We start from the raw sequence: 6,683 nt of genomic DNA, 5'->3' as shown, positions 1-6,683 counted from the left end.
AGCACCCCCTTCCCCTGATCATCAAGGCTTCTTCCACTCCTACCCCCACCCTCTCTCCCATCATGAAACACACATACCTTTGTTTGGTCCCTGCTGGCCCCTCATGCCGCAGCCCTTCCGTCACCTTCTCTCTCTCTCTCTCTTTTTTCTTTATTTTATTTTATTATTTATTTATTTATTTTTGGCTGTGTTGGGTCTCCATTGCTGTGTGCGGCCTTTCTCTAGTTGCGGCGAGAGGGGGCTACTCTTCGTGGCGGTGCGCGGGCTTCTCATTGCGGTGGCTTCTCTTGTTGCGGAGCATGGGCTCTAGGTGCATGGGCTTCTGTAGTTGTGGCTCGCGGGCTCTAGAGCGCAGGCTCAGTAGTCATGGCGCACGGGCTTAGTTGCTCCGCGGCATGTGGGATCTTCCCGGACTAGGGCTCGAGCCTGTGTCCCCTGCATTGGCAGGAGGATTCTTAACCGCTGCGCCACCAGGGAAGCCCCCTTCACCTTCTCTTAACTGACAGCCTGCCCTGACATGGTCAGTGGCCGAGCTTGCAGCCTGTATGCACGTGTGTGTGTGTGCGCACACGTGTGTGCGTCGGACCCGTCCTGCCTGAGTCCATCTCTACACCAACTGCCCATCCTCCAACAGCCCCCCCACCGTGCCAGAGAGCAGCCATCAGCTTCTCTTCTTTCCTTGCTTTTTGCAGTGACCCAGTCTAGAGCTTCAACCTGTTCAGTAATTCTGACAATAGCACAGAGCAGCAATACAGCGCCCTAAGGGCTTACCACCCTCCCATTTCTCACTCTCCCAGATCCCTGGGAGGTGGGTCCCATCCCATCCCATCCATTTCACAGACAAGGAGCCTGGAGTCAGGGATCCCACCCGTGGTCGGGGCAGAGCCAAGACTCTGGCCCAGAAGGTTCCTAACCATCTGGCCACACAGCCCTCCTCGCTGGCTACTACTGGCTACCCGGTCACTTCAGCTCCACCTGCACAAGACCACGTGCCTTCTTGGTGACCTCCCTGCTCTGCCGGTGTTGCCCCATTCTGCCAGTATTGTTCCCAAGGTCTGTTACCTCTACCCACACCGTCGCCTGGTTCAGGCAGGGACGACTTTAGTCCACGCTGTTGCAATAACCTGCTCTTGTCTGCCTGTTCTTGTCCACCCCACCCTCTGCTCCAATTAATCTCCCGAAAACACTGTCAAGACATTGATTGCATCACTTGTCAAGTGTGGGGTTGCGGCTTGGCTGTGGTCAGCGTCTGGTGAGCTGAAAGAAATCCTTTGGATTTCTGAAGCCATTATCCCTGAAAATGCATGTTAGCTCAGGGCTTCTGCAGACAGAGCTGGATGTGAGGGACAGCCTGCTGAGGATTGGAGCCTCAGCAGACCGAGAGTAGGGTCGGCCGGAGGGATTCTCCTATTGTTCTGGGGTCCAGCCCAGCGAAAAGGCCTGGGTGAGTGTCCTGGGACTGCTGTAACAAAGGACCACTCACTGGAGGCTTGACCAACAGAAATTGCTTCTCTCACGGTTCTGGGGGCCAGAAGTGCAAAATCACGGTGTCAGCAGGGCCGGGCTCCCTCTGAAGGTCTGGAGGAGGACCCTTCCTGCCTCTTTCAGCTTCTGGTGGCTACCAGCAAACCTTGGCGTCCTTGACTTCTAAATGCATCACTCCAATGTCTATCTCTGTCTTCGTGTGGCTTTCTCCCCAGTATATCTGTGTCTCTGTGTCCAAATTTCCCTCTTCGTATAAGGAAACCAGTCATAGTGGGTTAGGACCCACCCTAACAACCTCATTTTAAGTTGATTGCATTTGCAAAGACCCTCTTTCCAAACAAGTTCCCATTCTGAAGTTCCGGATAGAAATGAAATTGGTGGAGGGGTGGGAGGACACTATTAAATGCAGTACTTTGACTGCCCCGGCAACAAAGTAGGAAGACCTGAATGAGGCACACAGGCACAGCCAGAGAGTACCTGAAAAGGGAGAGGGTGGAAAGAATCAGAGGAGACTGGAGCTCGTGAGTAGAAGGCAGAGAGGAGGACAGAGGATAGAGAAACCATGGAGAGAGGCCTAAGGGACGAGGACGGACAGAGGCTGCTGGGGACAGACATCCTGGGGGGCAAAGTCTGTAACTGGAGGCCAGAGGTCAGTGCCACCAGGACCACCTACTGATGGCACCAGCCCTGAGAAGGGGAAATGTCTCCATCTCAAACAGATTTGGCATTTTTATCCCAGGCATCCGGATGCAGCGAATGGAGGCACTGCCCAGAGCCCCAGTGATTCACAGCTCGCTGAGCAGCTGACGGCCACCATCCCCTCAGGAGACACATGCGCAGAACCATCCTCAAGGACGCAGCCCCATAATTACCTTCAGCTGCCAGCAAACAGCATCCACTTAAATGATAAGCAGATGCTCACGGCCCCTCTTGGGTCCGCTCCAGGCAGCATCCCACAGACACCTCGGAGGTGTGCCCTGTGCCCCAGACATCAGCAGCTTTCTGCCTGTAACAGAAGCCCAGACCAGCACCCAGGAAGAAGAAACCCTTCCCCAAAGAAACCCAAGCTCCAACTGTCCCCTGCCACCCTGCCAGCCAGCCTCCTAGGCCATTGGAAAACTGCTGTGTCCTGGGAGGAAGGCTTTGGAGTGAGCCAGGTGTGCAGGGGACACATTATTGACGTGAACGTCCAGCCCCACAGGTGTCTGCAAAGGCCACCATCCACCCTGACTCTGATCTCATTTTCTAAATCAACCTGGGTGGGCCTCCAGGGGGAGGTGGGCTGGAGGCAACACTCTTTCTTTTAACTTTTTATTTTATATTGGAGTATAGCCGATTAACAGTGTTTCATGTGCACAGACTCAGCCATATGTATACATGTATCCATTCTCCCCCAAACTCCCCTCCCCTCCAGGTTTCCACATAACTTTGAGCAGAGTTTCCTGTGCTATACAGTAGGTCCTTGTTGGTTATCCATTTTATTTTTTTAATTTTTATTAAGGATCTATTTATTTATTATTATTTTTTCAATAAATTTATTTTTGGCTGCGTTGTGTCTTCGTCGCTGCACACAGCTTTCTCTAGTTGCGGTGAGTGGGGGCTACTCTCCGTTGCGTTGCACGGGCTTCTCATTGCGGTGGCTTCTCTTGTTGAAGAGCACGGGCTCTAGAGCGCAGGCTCAGCAGTTGTGGCGCACGGGCTTAGTTGCTCCGCGGCATGTGGGATCTTCCCAGACCAGGGCTCAAACCCGTGTCCCCTGCATTGGCAGGTGAATTCTTAACCACTGCACCACTAGGGAAGCTCCAGTTATCCATTTTAAATATAGCAGGGGTACATGTCAATCCCAAACTCCCTAACTATCCCTTCCCCCAACTCTCCCCCCGCCCGGGTAACCGTAAGTTCATTCTCTAAGTCTGTGAGTCTGTTTCTGTTTTGTAAATAAGTTCATTTGTATCATTTCTTTTTCGATTCCGCATAGCACTCTTGGTCGGCACTTGCTTTGGCCCAGAGGAAGCCCCCTCACCAAGCCTGATGCCAGGCCTGACCACACCGACACAAATGACCACACGACCCTTGACACTGGGTCCAGCCACTGGTGTTGCCTCAGGCCCACAGGGCCTAGAGGAACATAAACCAGGGACAAATCATAAGGCTCAAACAGGTTTGCTCAGCTGGGATTTGGGAGTTACCACATCCAGCCCCAAGCTCACTGTCCAGTATGGGGCCACAAGCCACATGTGGCCTTCGAGCGAGTGCCAGTGGAGAGGCATTCAAACTACAAAAACCACGCCCAATTTCCCAGACTGAGAACAACAACAGATGTAAGGTCAAATATCTCATTAGTAACTTTTCTGCTGACCACATGTTGAAATAATATTTTGGATATACTGGGCTAATAAAATACCTTATTAAAATAAATTTTACCTGTCAATTTTTTCACGTGACTACCAGAGAACTTAAAATTACAGACGTGGCTCCTATGACAGTTCTGTTGAACAACGCTGCCCTAGACCCTCACGATAAATAGAAAAGTCCAGTGGCCCTCCTGACTCTCACAGAAAAGCCAGCCTTCAGTTCCCAGCCTGGCCACCTGCTGAGTGATGCTGAGTGTGGGCTCCTCCAGTCCTACCCTGCCCGCTGGGGGGACCAGAAATGAGGAGTTTCGTAAGGTTCTCAACACCCAGTACCACGACGCCCTATAAAGGCATTTGGGCCTGAAATTCCGTCCTAGAGGTCAACGTCACTGCTTACTTCACGTGGTGTGCATTCCTTCAAAATGAATCGCCGTATGCGTGCCTGAGTGCCTGCTAGGGACACAGGAGATGCTGAGGAAATGCAGGCATGTCTCACCAGCCCCAAATTTATAGTCGAGCAGGGAGATAAGGCCTGGGTGTGCACAGACATGAAAGCGTTATGTCACCGTCCCACACCATGTGCTGAAGTGTCAACACACAGCTACAGATGTGAGGGCCAACAGAGAGAGCACAGGGTCTGCGTAGCCCCATCTTGGGGAGGGGGCGGTTTGCAGAGCAGGCGTCCCATTGGCAGTATTGTGTCTGACTGCCTAGTACACGGTAGGCACCCATCAGGAGCACAGATTTGGATGAGTGTTTGCAATCCCAACTCTGGCACATAGAAGCTGTGTGAAGCCATTTAGTCAGCATCTGAGCCTCAGTTTTCTTATCTGTGAAATGGGGATATGATTAAACATCAGGGCTCTCAGGAGGGGCCAGCATGTGAGTGAAGGGTCTCACGCCAGGCCTGGCATTAAGGGAGTACGGGAGTGCTTGGTAAATGTTTGTCCCCTCTCTGCTTGCCCCAAAAGGGAAGGAGCAAGGCCTCAGCAGGCCAGGACCTGAAAGGAAGTGAGGGAAGACTGCCCATCTGCGATGGGATCCCCCAAGGAGAGCAGGGAGACAGACGGGGCTGAAGAGGAAGGGCTGGACAGCAGGTGGGTGCTAGGAGAAGGCCTCTGGTGCGCCAATGAGAGGAATGGGGCGATTCAGGCAAGAATGAGTAATGAAATGGGAATTTGAGGTATGTTTGGGAGGGAAGAAAAGAAGCAGAGAGGTCAGAGCTACAGCACTTCCCATAATCCAGACATTTGGAGATGAGGGTGGGACCCAGGGCAGGAGCCAGTGGGAAGGGAAGGACTGAGAACAACCCCAACAGTTATACCTTTCCAGATCTTTCTCTGGGCACGTGTGTTTAGGGGGGAACTATGGGGTTGTAATAGCATTATGCTGTCTACTTAGTGACACTCATCATATCTTGCCCATTCGGGGGCATTTTGGCAGAAGCAAAGGACAGCTCTCAGGTTCAGAGCCCCTCCTCTGCAAGTCCCCTCACATTTTCAGGGACAGACAAGGGCCCCCTCACGTAAAATGGATAATAAAGGAGCTGACAGTCTGGGCATGACAACTGAGTGAGAAGATGTTCCCCAGCACCTGGCCCATAGCAGGTACTCAGAGAGACTAGTGGCCCTTGTCTCTCTACCAAAAAGAAAAGGACAAGGGACACTCATGCCAGGATCCAGCCTGGGCAGCAGGGTGATGGAGAAATGAGACTTTGTGGCAGACACCCCAGGCTCAAATCCTGTCTCCACCCCAAACTGGGGGGCTTTTAAGCAGTTTATTCTCTCACAGCTCTAGACTCCAGAGTCAAAAATCAAGGTGTGGGCAGGGCTGTGCTCTGCCTGAAGGTCTGGGGGGGGAACCACTCCTCACTTTCTCCAGCTTCCGGCAGTCACAGGCATACCTTGGCTTGTGGCTCTGTCGTCACGTGGCTTCTTCCCCAGATGTAAGGAGAACGTCTTTGTGTATCTTCTCCTTTTCAGTCTCTTCTAAGAGACTTCTTGTATTTCACTCTAATCCAGAATGATCTCACCTCAGGATCCTTGCCTTAATTACAACTCCAAAGACTCCTATTCCAAAGAAAACCATATTCTGAGGTGTCAGGTCGACATATCTGGGAGGGGGAGCTGCTATTGACCCATTCCTTGCCCCCCACCACAAGTTCACATCCATCCCACGTGCAAAGCACACTCACCTCTCTTGCATATCATTCCACTCTCTTTGCCTCAGTTTCCCCACAGAGCTGAGGGTAATAGTGACCACGTCACGTGGATAAGGTAAGAGTGTGTTCACCAGGCACCCAGCCCAACACTTGGTGGGCCCAAGTCACCAGAGCTACCTTCGGCCAGTCCTCAGGTCCCGCTACCCCTCCCGGGTCCACCTTCTAAAATGATAAACTCTGTGTTAATGGAGACTTGTGTCCGTTTAATTCACTGCAATCCTCACCACAACCCCAGGACCTCCTGAAGGCTGGTCACCAGGTGTGAAGACCCAGGGTCATGACCAGGAAATGGAAAAGGCCCTTGGAGCACAGCTTCCTGATGAAAGTGTGGAGCTCGCTGGGGCGGGGCCACCGTGGACAGAGCCCCAGCCCCGCTGCCGCTGAATAACCAGTTAGAACCATCCTCGTCTGTGAGTGGGGGATAGGACGCCACCTCTCAAAATGAGCTGCCTGACACAGTCCTGACATGCTGCCATCGCAGGCACATAACCCGGTGTGTCCCCAGTCCCACACACAAGCCAGCAAATGGCTCCCCTGGAGCTGGGTGACCCCCTGGTCCCCCTCTCGTGGCCTCCCAGCCCCTTCCTTTGCTCTTCCAGCCTGGGGGGGGGGGGGCATCAGCC

The 6,683-nt window shown here is 52.9% G+C and overlaps 1 protein-coding gene across 1 annotated transcript in view; it reads left to right on the top strand.

Annotated features, from left to right (window-relative positions):
- The first annotated feature begins 1,971 nt into the window (after positions 1–1,971).
- The window catches only part of CBX4 (chromobox 4), a 24,046-nt gene continuing 19,334 nt past the window's right edge, over positions 1,972–6,683 (top strand). The window contains exon 1 of the mRNA XM_024761130.1: positions 1,972–1,977. The gene's annotated coding sequence lies outside the window, so the exon portion shown is untranslated. The remainder of the gene's footprint in view (positions 1,978–6,683) is intronic.

The sequence above is a fragment of the Neophocaena asiaeorientalis genome, unplaced genomic scaffold, assembly GCF_003031525.2.
Source record: "Neophocaena asiaeorientalis asiaeorientalis breed wild unplaced genomic scaffold, Neophocaena_asiaeorientalis_V1.1 scaffold30, whole genome shotgun sequence".
NCBI lineage: Eukaryota > Metazoa > Chordata > Mammalia > Artiodactyla > Phocoenidae > Neophocaena > Neophocaena asiaeorientalis.
This window is presented reverse-complemented; position numbering and strand designations above follow the sequence as displayed.